A 15,854-nucleotide genomic window follows, 5' to 3' on the forward strand; every position below is an offset into this window, starting at 1 on the left:
CTCTGGCACAACAGGGAGGGCTGGGCTGCAGGAACACAGCACTGGAAGAAACAGGAGGCCGAACTCATGACCAAAAAGTAAGCAGTGTAGTGATCAGCCCCCTGGTCTTTCCCTCTCTCTGGGTGCAGAGCTGTATTCTACAGAGAGAGCTGGGATGGGAAGAAGGGGAACGGCACCTGACACACACATACACGCGCAACACCTGACACACACACATATACACGTGCGGCACCTGACACACACACACGTAGCATCAGACACAATAAAATAAACATGCAGCACCTGACCCACACATACAGGCACAACACCTGACACACACACATATACACGTGCGGCACCTGACACACACACGTAGCATCAGACACAATAAAATAAACACGCAGCACCTGACACATGCATATACACGCAGCACCTGGCACATGCATATACACGCAGCACCTGACACATACATATACACGCAGCACCTGACACATACATATACACGCAGCACCTGACACATACATATACACGCACACCATCAGACACACTAATATACACATGCAGCACCTTACACACACATAGACACGTGCAGCACCTGACGCACACACATGTACACGCGCAGCACCTGACGCACACTCATGTACACGCGCAGCACCTGACGCACACTCATGTACACACGCAGCACCTGACGCACACTCATGTACACACACAGCACCTGATGCACACTCATGTACACGCGCAGCACCTAATGCACACTCATGTACACACACAGCACCTGATGCACACTCATGTACACGCGCAGCACTTGACGCACACTCATGTACACGCGCAGCACCTGACACAGACATACGTATTCATGCACAGCACCAGACATACACTTGTACACACGCGGAGCACTTGATACTCACACACATATACACCCGCAACACCTGACACACACACACACGTGCGGCAGCTGACGCATACACACGCACCATCAGACACACTCATATATACACTCATCAGCTGACACACACATATACACACACACACACACAGGACCTGACACACATACACAGGCAGCACCTGACACACACACATATACATGCGCAGCACCTGACACCATGCACTCACACGTACAAGCAATGCATTTCACGCCTACCTCCAGCCTCAGTCACAGGCTGCTGCCGCCTACCCCCCTCCCTGCATCAGCTGCAAAGGCAGCAAAATATTTTGACCAAAGTCTAAAGGCCCATACACATTAAATGATGTCGCTCTGTGAGCGACATCGTGTAATGTTTCCCCCTCCCTGGCCGGCCGGCGGCCGACTGTACACGCTGAGCGATATGACCGCTCATATCGCCCAGTGACGTCACGCCCCCGCCAGCCCTGCATGAAGGTCGTGGACGACAGTCCACATCCTTCATGCATGCCCTACCGACAGTGACGATTGTTGCCGACCCGCGGGGCCGCACATCGTTCGTCGCTGACGGCATACACACTTAACGATAAAACGAGCGACGTCGCTCAAGGATGGGGAAAATGAGCGACGTCGCTCATTAAATCGTTAAGTGTGTATGGACCTTAAACAATTCGGTTTGGTAAATAAAATAATTTTGCACAGAACAGTGATGTTATACGAACTTTTTCATTAAACATTTAAAAAATCAAATGTTTATTCTTACAGTGAAATTTTACATTTCTGAATAAAAAATAAAAATAAAAAAAAAGCAATGAAATTCCATAGACAAAAAACCTTACGGTTTCACATGTCCCATTAAGGCTTCTTAGACATGATTGAAATTTCAGAAACCTGTTGTAACTCTTCCACTCAAACTCCAGAAAGCAATGAAATTCCGATCATTAAGGCTGACGCCTTAATGGACGTGTTCCTTGCGCAATACAGATATGGTATGCCATCACAGCCTGTGGGTAAGTGCAGATTCAGCACTCTCACAGAGTGAGATTGCTGTCACTCACACAATGGTGGAGCTGCTAATTCACAGATTTGTGTGCTCATTGGAATACACACATGCAGTCTATGCAACTGAAGGTCTGAGCGGAAGACAAAGCTGCTCGGATGAGGTAAGAGTGTTTTGATTTGAGGGAGGAGGAGACAGAGCAGTGTGGATGGGCAAACAAAAGTGTGTGGATAGAGGGAAGACAAAGCTGCTCGGATGAGGTAAGAGTGTTGTTGATTGGAGGGAGAAGACAGAGCATTGTGGATGGGGGTGTGTGGATAGAGGGAAGACTAAGCAGCATTGATGGGGGGTGACAAAGAAACACAGTATAATTCAGACTGCAGCGATCGCAGTCTGAATTAGTTTGTGGGGTGTGAATGCGCAATGGCTGCACTGTGCGTGCGTACCCGGGAGCCCAGTGGGGGGAGGGGGAGGGCCTGACATGCGGGGCGGACTATCCCTGTGCTGGGCATCCCGCCGCATGTCAGAGTAAATGATTGTAGATGTGCTAAATTTGGCACATCTACAATCAACTCTCAATTACCCCCACAGATGGGGGGGAGGTAAGACAGATGGGGGAAAGACAGTGGCACAGATGGTGGGGAGACAGCTGTGTGGATGGGTGGACAGTGCCGTGTGGATGAGGGGGGAAAAGCAGCACAGATGTGGGAGGGGTAAGAGCAGTATAGATGGAAAGAAACAGCATGGATGAGGAAGGCAGAGCAGCATGGATGAGGGGAATACAGTCCCAACATTGGAGGAGATAAGTATTTTTACCTCCCCTTGGGAGGTGGCAGCTAGGCCTAATCCTTGGGTGGTTTGGATAGGGCAACCCCCCTCCCACCCCAATAGTGACCCACGAAACTTACCTTCAGGATGACAGCTATATGAATAGGGTAAGAGTGGTGTGGATAGGGGGTAGATCAAGCAGCAAGTATGGGAAGGGAGACATCGGTGCAGATGGGTTAAAAACACTGGCACGGATGGGTAGAAAACTGGTTCAGATGGGAGAGAAGACAGTGCTATGTATTGGAGGAGGCAGAGTGACGTTGAAGAATGAAACACTGAGCAGCATAGAGAGAAGGAAACGGTGGTACAGACAAGGCACAGGTGGGGAAAGACAGATGGTACATATAAGTTAGTACAGACTAGCACAGATGGGAAAACACAGCAGTAGGGATTGGGGAAGACAGGGCAGCATGGGGGTGTATAGGGGAAGTAAGTGATGTTTGAGGGAGCTAAATGTGTATACTAAGTGAGATGGATGTATGGAGTTAGAAGGATGTTGTAACAAGGTGGGATTGTTGTGGTGACTGAATGGGATGGTTGTGGGCACTGTGTGGGATGGGAGCACCACAAAACTGCTCAGACCTTCAGTTGCATAGACTGCATGTGTGTATTCCAATGAGCACACAAATCTGTGAATGAGCAGCTCCACCATTGTGTGAGTGACAGCAATCTCACTCTGTGAGAGTGCTGAATCTGCACTTACCCACAGGCTGTGATGGCATACCATATCCGTATTGCGCAAGGAACACGTCCATTAAGGCGTCAGCCTTAATGATCGGAATTTCATTGCTTTTTGGAGTTTGAGTGGAAGAGTTACAACAGGTTTCTGAAATTTCAATCATGTCTAAGAAGCCTTAATGGGACATGTGAAACCGTAAAGGTTTTTTGTCTATGGAATAAATATATATATATATATATATATATATATATATATATATATATATCAATATTTGTGTGTATCTTGAGAATGGTTGGTCATTTCATGTGTAGGATCATGTTGCTTGGAGATAACATAACAAAGTAACCTAATGAACATGGAAATATCTGTCACACATTACATATTTCCCAAACTTAGTACACACTATGTGTAATAGTCTCCCCTTTCCCCTCATGCAACTTTTACTTATTTACAAGGCACAACAAGGGAATTATACACCTTTACAGTATGCGAGGGGACAGTAACTGATCAGAGCATCATGCATGGTATCTACGTGTTCGGATAATTATGAGTAATAATCCGGTGTTGGTTTGGAGAAGATCGCATGTCGTTGCGAATAGTTATTCGCAAAGGCAGATTAAAGGTATATTTGTGTTTATTATGTACTTGGTATGCGGTGGGAATCCAGAGCTGACCAGCTGTACACACCCCTGGATCAAGGCATCGCCCATCTCTTCAAACCGACCAGTGACCTCTCCTGTACTGTAAACGACCAGCCCTCCAACCAATCGGTGGAGAGCATACAACCCCCATTGAATTGTATTTTGGGCAAGGGTATATAAACCTTGCACCTGGGCCGGTCACTCTCTATCTCTTGCTCTAAGGTCATCTTGCCAGATCGACTAGAGGACTGGATCCGGGTTGTGCAGGCGAACAAACGTATGTATCATTGGGTATGACTCTCTCTCTGTGATTAAATTGTATTGTGTTGTACCATTTATATTTTAACTTATTGTAATCCCCTTTTACAAATATATTATTACTTGTTGCTGCTTTGGACCACAACATACAATCAAATACTGGTGTCGCATTCAGTTTCTGTTGAGCATTTGTATAGTGTAATTGCCACACCTAGAGCTGCCTCGTGCTCTCAGCGTGTCGGTCTGTGTGTATGCACTGAGTGTAAGCTGCACGGCTATTCCGGCGTGTGCACGCAAAGTGCGTGCACAGTACGGGACTGTGTATGCTAACTGGGGAAAGAGTACGTAGGTAAAGGATTTATTACAGTGGCCGCAGCGGCTTCAGTTACAGTGTGCAATAGGGGTTAGTGGCTGCTTTCCAATAAGTCTATCGAACTTCTCAGTTGAGGGCATCGTCTGGCTCATCTCATACCCGGCTTTTGCACAACATTACAGGTGCTTGCCAGCAGCAAAGGGTGGATTAGCATTAATATATTGTGTTGAGCTATCTTGTGCTACTGAACCGCGCCTGTACTGCATTGGTTAGGGATGCTGGCGTGAACCGCAAGGACAAAGGGAAAAAAAGCCATTTAAAAGTTTTTTTTCTTTTTTTTCTTTTGCACATGTAACCTTGCGTAAAGGCGCACACAGCATACCCATACTTTGCATCCATCCCACATATTGTTGCCATAGGTTATAACGGTAATTTATAGGTTTGTGTGAAACCGGATACATCTGTGTTGCTATATACATTTGAAGTAACTGTGTTAATGATATCGTTGTAAGAACACAAAACGCAGCTCTGGCCTAGTCTTTTAGGTTAAACAGAGCAATTGTGGGGTGTGTTTGTGAGCGACAATAGTTTATATCGCTCACATTTATACTGTGTGATTTATTTTAGTGCGGGCGCACTTTTGTACACGTGGCCCGGACAAAGTACGTGAGCGCGCACAAGCGTGAAAAGGCACGTGCGGTTGCGTAATTACGCAAGTTGCGTAAGATCGCTAACGCCAAGGACAAACCACACAATAGTTCAATTTAAAGCGGAGTAGTAGATGTTTATCTACAAATAGCACATCACTATCCGGTTTCAAACGCAGGTTAGAATAACATTGATAAAGTGTGTTACCTCTGGGGAAAGCTATCAGTTAACAGGAAAGAATATTTTTCTGATCAGAAAACTATAGAGTGTTAGTGTGGGCTGAAAAAGGTGTGAATGTATTGAATCCTGCTTGGTGAACTTGGTGAACTCGGTGAAACTCGGTGAACTTGCTGAGCACGGTCTAGGTGAACACGTGCAACGGAGTGTGATAAAGCTTTGTGAAGTTGTTGTTTTAAAGGGTTTTTTTTCTTGGTATTACACTCCGGCTGTTTTGGAGCACAGTGTGAAGACTCCAGTGATCCTACAACTTATAGATAGCAAGTGTCTATAAGCGGTACGATTGGACCGCACGGTTGTGTGAGCAATACATGGCGCAACGTGATACGAAGTTTTGCATATTTGTGCGTAAATCTCGTCATCATACGCGTTGTGTAAAGCACATGCAAGCGTGATTTGTGTAAAAATAGTCTTTTAGGCAGATATTCACTGGGTACGGTAAGTTACTCCTAAAGGCCCAGGGGATATAGGCCGAAGTAGGGCCTGCACTGGCTACGCGTGTCTGCTAAATAGGGCAGATCCGTGGTACTCGGAGCAGAAGAAGTTAGTGGAAGAACTTTGATGACTTCCACCGTTAGACTACTGTGTTTGGAGCATTTTAGGAGGTTTTCCCGTGTTAAAAGGGTCCAGTCAGGGTTCAGACAGCAGAATTGAGACCCAGGGGGTCAGCTCGGTTGGTAATGTGGGGGAAGTATGGTCCCCCACACTGAGACCTTTTGTGATGAATGGACACAAATGACTGTGGGGGATAAAGCATCATTTCCTGGGATAGGTAGTTTTGATCCAGAGGTACTACACAATGTAAGGATTAGAATATGCCTGCTCAAATCCAGAAAGCAAAGGGTAAGGCATACAGATTGTTTAAACTTTTGGCAACAAGAGGGGGATGTGCAAAGGGAGCTTGCTCGCACAGCAAGTTCCAAACCAGGCAGAAGCGTGAAAGCGACAGCACCACCACCACCATATGTTGATGGAGAGAAGAGTGTCACCACCAATGATACAAAGGTGGAGGTCAGGGAAATGCGCAGCGAACTGACACTCAGGGGGTGACCCCAATCAGGAACATTGCAATGTACTGTCCCTGGTCCCGTATGGAGCTGAGGTCAATTATGGCAGAATTCCCTGACCCCAGAAAGGATTTAGTCAGATGCCAGAAATATATAAGAGATTTAGGACTTTCCCAAGAACCCACAAACAAAGATTGGCGGACGGTGTTGCGAGCGAGTCTCCCCTCTAACATAGACATCCCAAAATTTATTACAGACTGCAACCTAGATGCAGAAGTGCCACTCACTGATGCTTACAATCAGGAGAATGTCAGGCAAATCAATATACAACTAGGTTTGTATTTCCCAGCCGTAGTTAGATGGAATAAGATTTTTTCCATAAGACAGAAAGAGAATGAACTGGCATCCGAATATTTCCACAGAGCTTTGATGGAAATGGCTAAATTCACTGGGGTTGAGGATATTAGAGACGATGTCAACCACAGGGAAGTAGCTGTATTAATGGAGGTATTGAGGGAGGCACGGAAAACCAGGGTGCAAACTTTTCTGCCAAACTGGAGGGGTATTACGGTGACTGCACTTAGGGAATCAGCACTGGAGCACGACCGTAATATCCAGAAAACAAGGGAGGCACAAGGGGAGCGGTTGAGGGTGATGAGCATCCAAGCACTGGAAGGAGCACCAACTCGACCAAAACCCCAGGCCCCTGACACATGGAAAAAGCCAAGAGTTTGTTATCTGTGTAAAAGGGAAGGGCATTATGCCAGCAATTGTAACAGCACACAAAAATTCAGACCCTCTAGACAAGAACACGAGCAAAGTAATTATACACATAGAGGAGATCAGGGATCATACAGGAGAGAGTTTGAGCCGCATAGAGGGGAAACAAGGAGGTACCCACCACGGGAGGACTGGCGAGCCCCCGAAGACTTACCGTTATCCCCCTCACATATCATAGCTGCCAACGCCCAAAGGGTGGGTCCACGGCCCCAATAGAGGTTAGGCCACACCTGTAGTCTGCAGCCTGTGAAGCTGACCGCTGGCCCTGGGAATGAACCTGAGGTCTTGGTCAAAGTAGCAGGAAAATTACAACCATTTCTTGTAGATACAGGGGCGGCCAGATCTGTACTCAAACCTCCAACCAATTTACTGAAGACGGGCAAAACAATTTCGGCAATGAGAGTAACAGGAACAGTGCAACAATACCCTTTGAGTAGACCTGCAGAGATTATGATAGGGCCCTTGCAGACCAAGCATTCCTTTTTGCTAGCTGCATCGGCTCCGACTAATCTGCTTGGAAGAGATTTATTGTGTAAAATGCGGTGTGTCATATATTATACTCCTGAGGGTGTCTTCTTAGATATACCTGAGAATCACGTTCAAGAAGTGCAAGATATATTAGACACCCCTCAAAGGCTAATGTCGCATTCTGCTGTTATAGACAAGTGTCCATCAAAGGTAGAGGAAATGATCTCACGAATACCGGGTTCCCTTTGGACCAAAGATGGACAAGACACTGGATTGATGGCAAATGTAGCCCCAGTAGTAGTACAAGTAAAAGATGGTAGGATAGCTCCAAAAATCCCTCAGTATCCTCTGAAGCCAGAGGTGGAATTAGGAGTGTACCCCGTCATAGAGCGATTGCTACAACAGGGCATCCTAGTCAGGACGTCCAGCACTGCCAATAGTCCCATCTTCCCTGTGAAAAAGAGTGGGGGGAGGGGTTACCGGCTAGTGCAGGATTTAAGAGGGGTGAACAAAATAGTTGAGAGTCAATCCCCCGTAGTGCCCAATCCAGCTGTCATCTTGATGCAGATCCCCGCAACCTCTTCATACTTCACTGTCATTGATCTCTGTTCTGCCTTCTTTTCTGTCCCTCTCCACCCCGACTGTCAGTACCTTTTCGCCTTCTCTTACAGGGGAGTACAGTACACCTGGACTCGTCTCCCCCAAGGCTTCATTGACAGCCCAAGTATCTTCTCCCAAGCACTGCATGACTGTTTGCAATCCTTTCAACCTGAAAATGGCTCAGTGCTAATACAGTATGTTGATGACTTATTGTTGTGCTCTGACTCATTTTAAAAGTCCTTGGCAGATACGAAGCAGCTGCTGCTTCACCTCTCCCAGACAGGACACAAGGTTTCAAAGGATAAATTACAGTTGTGCAGTAAAAGGGTGAGGTATTTGGGGCATTGCTTGACACAAGGACAACGACACCTCACTGCTGATAGGAAAGAAGCGATTCGCAACATGACTCTACCACAAACCCAGCAACAGATCCGCACTTTCCTAGGAATGTGTGGGTACTGCCGAAACTGGATCCCAGGGCTCTCCATACTGGCTTTACCTTTGCAAGAGATGGTCTCTTCAAACAAACCAGATCGGATTTCGTACACAGATTTGAGAGACTCAAACAGTGCCTATCAGAGGCACCTACATTAGGTATGCCAGATTATGGGAAACCCTTTGAATTGTACGGTATAGAGAGTGCTGGGTGTTCGGCAGGTGTTTTAACACAGAAACATGGTGATGCCAGCAGACCAGTAGCATACTACAGTGCACAGTTGGACACTGTAGCACAGTCTCTCCCCACATACTTGCCAAGTGTTGCAGCGATAGCTTTGCTAGTGAGTAAGAGCGAAGACGTAGTGTTAGGACACAACCTGACCATCCATACACCTCATGCAGTATCAGCCTTACTGAACTCTGCCCAAACCAGACATGTCTCATCTGCGCGGTTTACAAGATGGGAATTATCACTAATTGCCCCTGTAAACATCACCATTAAGAGATGCAGCGCACTAAATCCTGCAACTTATCTGTCAAGTGTGCCTGGACAGACACAAAGGGAGGAGGATGAGAATGATGGTGAAGGAGGATTTAGTGTAGACACTGATACGCATGATTGTATGGAATACCTGATCCAGACTTTCACTGCGAGACCTGACAGTGACAACCCACTGGAAAACGTAGATTTTACCTTCTACACTGACGGTAGTTGCCACAGACAGACGGACTCGTGAGACCTGTGCACTGGGTACGCAGTTGTAGACGACAGAAGTATCATAGAAGCTGAGCCCCTGGGCCCACCGCACTCAGCACAAGTTGCTGAGCTGGTCGTCCTAACCAGAGCGTGTGAACTGGCCAAGGGTAAGTCAGCTAATATATACACAGATTCTAGGTAGGCCTTTGGAGTGGTGCATGATTTCGGGGCCCTATGGCGCCTCATAAATTTCATGACAGCAGCTGGCACACCCGTGGCGCATGCGACCAACATCAAAAGATTGCTATCAGCAATACAAGACCCCGATAGAGTGGCTGTTATCAAGTGCAAAGCCCACACTTACAGTCAAGACCCAGTGTCACTTGGTAACAGCCGGGCAGACGAAGCTGCCAAGGCAGCAGCAAGTTCAGCCACACTAACCAACATCACACCACTGATGACATTTAATACAATAAGCACACAACAACTCATTGAAATGCAAGATTTCTGTTCCCTGCAGGAGAAGTCCGTCTGGAAGGCGAAGGGATATGGAAGAGAGTCTTCGGGCCTCTGGACAGATGGGCACGGTAAGCCAGTGGCCCCCAAGGCATATCTTTCAGCCCTAGCGGAAGCAGCTCATGGCCTGACCCACTTGGGCAAGGAAGGTATGTGCAAACTGGTCAGGGCATACTGGAGTGCACCAGGGTTCTCATCTCATGCAGGTAGGAGGGCAATGGCTTGTATTACCTGCATGAGAAAGAATGTTGGGAAGACAATACCGACTGAACCATCCCATATCTCTCCTACGGATGGACCCTTCCAGGTAATACAAATAGACTTCATACAGTTACCACCCTGTAGGAATCTGAAATATGTCCTAGTGTGTACAGATGTCTTTTCAAATTGGGTAGAAGCATTCCCCACTGCCACAAATACTGCTACGTTCACTGCAAAGAAAATTGTGCAGGAATTTGTGTGTAGATATGGTATCGCTAGAATAATTGAAAGTGATAGGGGTACCCATTTTACAGGTGAAGTCTTTCAGGTCATGTGCAAACTGATGGGTATTAATAGCAAGCTATATACTCCGTACCGGCCACAGGCGAGCGCAAAGGTGGAGAGAATGAATAGCACTATTAAGAACAAGCTTAGCAAAGTGATGGTTGAAACTGGATTGTTGTGGCCAGAGGCATTGCCACTAGTGTTGTACAGCATCAGAACCACTCCCAGGTTATCACTTAACCTATCACCCTTTGAAGTTCTTTTTGGCGACAACCTCCGAATTACCTCCGAATTACCTTGGGCAGGAGTGACACCGGAGGTTACACGTACGGCAGCAGAAACCTCCACGGCACTGCCAGCGCATCCACGAATGCTGCTTGAGGATCCCTTGTCCTTGCTCCGAAGACCGGAACCTTGTGATTGTGTCGAGATGCCATCAGATCCACATCTGGAAGACTCCACCTTTCCACGAGGAGTTGAAACACTTCTGGATGGAGGCCCCACTCGCCGGCATGCACGTCCTGACGACTGTGAAAGTCCGCTTCCCAATTCAGGACTCCCGGAATTAATATTGCCGATATTGCCGGTAGATTGCGTTCTGCCCAACGTAGAATCCGTGAGGCTTCCTTCATTGCCAAACGGCTTCGAGTGCCGCCTTGATGATTTATGTAAGCCATTGTGGTGGCGTTGTCCGACTGTAGTTGAACAGGATGGACCCTGCAAGTAGTGCTGCTCCAGCACCGCGCCCCAACCTCTTAGACTGGCATCTGTCGTCAACAGGACCCAGTTGGATATCCAGAAGGGACGGCCTCTGCACAATTGTCGGTCCTGGAGCCACCAGAGCAGCGAAAGACGGACCTCCGGAGTCAAAGAGATCATTTGAGACCTGATCCGGTGAGGCAGACTGTCCCACTTGGCTAGAATCAGCTTCTGGAGGGGGCAAGAATGGAATTGAGCATACTCCACCATGTCGAATGCTGACACCATGAGGCCCAGCACCTGCATTGCCGAATGTATCAACACTTGCGGACGAGAAAGGAAGCAATGAATCCTGTCCTGAAGTTTCAGGACTTTCTCCTGAGACAACAACAACCTCTGGTTGTGAGTGTCCAACAGCGCTCCCAGATGCACCATGCTCTGAGCAGGGACCAGGGAGGATTTCTTCCAGTTGATGAGCCACCCGTGGGGTTGTAGAAACTGGACCGTCATATCCAGATGACGCAGGAGAAGATCTGGGGAATTTGCCAGGATTAACAAGTCGTCCAGATACGGCAGTATCCTGACCCCTTGACGGCGGAGTACCACCGTCATCACTGCCATAACTTTGTTGAAGTCTTGCGGAGCCGTTGTTAAACCAAAAGGTAATGCCCGAAACTGGTAATGGAGGTTGCCAATAGCGAACCTCAGGTATTGTTGATGAGACAGCAAACAGAAAAAAGGTTTTTAGGCGCTGAACAGGGTCGTGCAAATATAGCACTGGTAATGGCAGCCACTTGGTAAGGAGGTAGCCGGCCTCCTGAAAGTGAAACAACTAAAACAAAATCACCAAGTAGGCGCACGGTACCAGTGATGTTGATAAAAACACAATTTATTAACATAAAACCAATAACAAACTGATTAAAAGACACAACACTACACAGAGCATATAACTGAGGTATTATACCTTATAGTTCACACATAAAGTGTATAAATAAGTGAAAGGGACACTAATATGCAGGAGAACCCGTCTCTGTAAGATAGGGTTAATCTCTCACATTAATTCCATATCAGACAGTTTAAATGAAAAGGAAGTCCTGTAAACTGATGTAATTAGCGTTTGTGACCATAAAGGTGTCCAGATTTAAATAGTGTTTCCTTGGAGCAAAATAAACCAGCCGATTAATGTTACTCACTGAGACGTAATGATCTCTTGCTGTACGGGATAAATGGTTAAGAAACCGCTTGTTATCACCCTGTGCATGGGTGAGACATCCGTCAGCGGTATATTCAGATGAAAGCCACTTCTTTCTGTGCAGCACCAGTTGCCTGTATTAGATCACCATACAGATCCTCCAGCTTGCTGAGCGACGCCCGGCCGGGCAGGAGGTAACAATGTTCCAAATGCAAGGAGAGTTAAAGTGGAGTGATTGAATCACAGGCTGGATCATTCACCGGTAACTTGTAACAAACGGCTGAAAGTGATGGATGTCGTGCTCCGTGGGACACTTAATGGTCAAGTGTGGCCCTTACTTCTGTACCCTCAACGCGTTTCTCCGCACCTCAGGCGGCTTCTTCAAGAGGCAGAGTGTTCTTCTCTGAGCACAATTGTGGTTGTTTTATACCTTGTCCCATTAAAATCATTAGAAACAGGTGAGTGTGAAGGCTCAACAGGTGCTCTGAAATCAGAGTCTTCATACACAGATAACGTGTCACAGGGTTTTTAATTAGACATTTAATTCAAAAAATATATATTTTAAAATCAATCCTATGGCTATCAGTTTGTCATAAATAAAAACAACATAAATAAAAATATAAATATATTTCTGTTATGCGGATAGAATCATTTTAATCCCATGAGGCTGCAGCTATATTAAAAGATCTTTCAGCAGCTGCAGCATTTATCCATTAATAGTCTCCCACTTATGAGTGGGGAAAAGGAATATACAAGCATATATACACATATGGTAAATTAAGTGCTATATGTTGTTAATAGCATATTATAGTAGACAATACGTTTATTAGGTCTCAATTTTATTATTTATTTATAAATGTTTATACTAAAAAAGCCTATCATAAATCATGTGAAATACCAAGTGTAAAGAAATATCTACACAACACATCTCTTCATATTGCTATCTTTATAAGCTCAAGTCTTAGTATTATAGCATGGGAAAATGTGAATTAAAGACACTTCACACATATAAACATATAGAAAAAGAAATATATATAATGTTATTTTTATAGTTTTATAGCTATATAGTTTTATAGTTTTAGAGGATAGTATCTTCATCATATCAACATCTAAGCTATTGTAATTACACCTGTAATCTATTAACTAAAGTAGGACTGGCTGCATGGGTCAGTGGCCAGACTAGCGTGCAGAAAAAATCTGGCGCGTCACTAGCAGTATAGCGGCAGCGCCAGGTCTGCTCGCAGTCATGGTCTCAGACCCCGCAGATCCTCTCCATCAGTATGGTAGATAGCAATAAATGGGTAACCAATATAATAAATACGAACAACAACAAAAAAATATATATATAAAAAATAAAAAATAATAGTAAAAAAAAAAAAAAAAAAATTAATAAAATAATAAGAGAGAAAGGAATATGGACCAATCTTCATGTATGATTCTTTACTTCAACAGAAAAAGATGAAATAAACTGAACCAGCTAAATATAGCTAAATGAATTCAAGATCTATGGTTTCATTCAACCCTTGGGGTTTCAGAGTCTGTAATTTCCAGATCCATGCAGCTTCCTGACGACATAGAGTTCTAAATCTATCTCCACCTCTAGGGGTGATTTTAATCTGTTCAAGGCCAATGAGTTGGAGGCAAGCTGGATTACTGGAATGAATTTCTGCATAGTGACGTGAAACACTATGATTCATATATCCCTTAAGGATATTCCTTCTATGTTCCATAAAGCGCAGCTTCAGTGCCCTAGTGGTTCGCCCTACATAGTGCATCTGACATGAGCAGCGTAACAAATAAACTACAAAATGTGTATTGCAATTTATGAAGGATTGTATCTTAAAGTCTGTACTTGATCCAAACGGAGAAATGTGTTTAATTTTATTGACCACATGAGTACATGTGGTACATCTATTATGATTACATCTAAAGAAGCCCACAACTTTTGGGCCCACTAGTGTGAGTTGTTCACTCCTTTCAATATTAACAGAAGATCTCTTAAAGAAACTCGGAGCTAATATGTTCCTAAGATTTTTAGCTTTTTTAAAAATAATCGTAGGGTTTGCAGGGAGAGTTGTATTTAATATTGGATCGGTCAACAATAGTTTGTAATTACGTTTAATTATGCAAGAAATTTTGTTTGCTTTTACATTAAATTTTGATTTGAAAGCCAGATTATAGTGATTAATTTTTTGAGTTTTATTCTCACTATTATCTTTTTTATTATTATTTTTGTTTTTGTTATTATTGTTGCTAATAGATCTAGATTCCTCAGGAGCTGTTTCAATGAATGAAGGAGGATCACATGCTATAGTAATACATGAACCTTCTTTCTCATTTGGGTTCATATGAGATAATTGTGTATTAGTAGTTTTAAAGATATTTCTCCTATCTAATGTTTGTGAATAGGCTATGGCCTCTTCTAATATATCCTCAGGATAATCACGTTCTCTCAAGGAGGTAATCAAGTTCTCCGCATGCTCAGCAAAGGTACAATCTAATGTACAGTTACGTCTAATCCTGAACAGTTGACTTTTAGGTACGTTGTTAAGCCAACCTTTCTTATGGTTGCTCGTATACGGAATATAGCTACAGATGTCAACCGATTTTTTATAGGATGATACTATGAGTTTCTCCTCTACCGCCTCCACTGTTACGTCCAAAAAATTGATTCGTGAGGAGTGATGTGTACAAGTGAATGACAAACCATATTCATTAGTGTTTAAAAAATCAACAAAATTCATAACTTTGTTATCATCACCTTTCCAAATAAAAAACAGGTCGTCGATATAGCGACAATAAAGGACCAGGTTCGCAGAGTATGGGCCCTCCCAGATCAGAGCCTGTTCGAGGTCACCCATGTAGATGTTAGCGAAACTCGGTGCGAACCTGGTCCCCATCGCTGTACCGAGGACCTGTAGATAGTGACAGTGATCAAATAAAAAGTGATTGTGTGTCAAAATAAAATAAATAGCCGAAGTGATAAAGTTGCGCTTCATCTCTGAGTCCATTCCGGATTTCCTAAGGGCCCTATCAACGGCTTGTACACCTTTATCATGTGGGATATTGGTGTACAATGCTTTTACATCACAGGTAATCAATTTATAATCATGGGCCCATTTATGCCCTTCTACCCGTTTGATAAATTCCGTCGTATCACGAATATGGGACCTCAGAGATGTCGCGCAAGGTTGTAAAAAGTGATCAACATAGTAGGATAAATTAGACGTAAGGCCTCCTATCCCTGAAATTATAGGGCGCCCCGGGGGTTCGTGAAGTGTCTTGTGAATTTTAGGGAGGTGATAATAAGTAGGGACGATAGGGTGGAGGGGGTAGAGGAAATTGAACTCCTCCTGAGCAATCACACCTTCACTTTTGGCAGTTTCCAATAGAGTTTTTAATTCCAGCTGATATTTAGGGGAGGGGTCATGAGCCAACACTTTATAGAATGTTATATCAAGTAGTTGGCGCTTTGCTTCTTTTATGT

Source organism: Pseudophryne corroboree, chromosome 3 (assembly GCF_028390025.1).
Source record: "Pseudophryne corroboree isolate aPseCor3 chromosome 3, aPseCor3.hap2, whole genome shotgun sequence".
NCBI lineage: Eukaryota > Metazoa > Chordata > Amphibia > Anura > Myobatrachidae > Pseudophryne > Pseudophryne corroboree.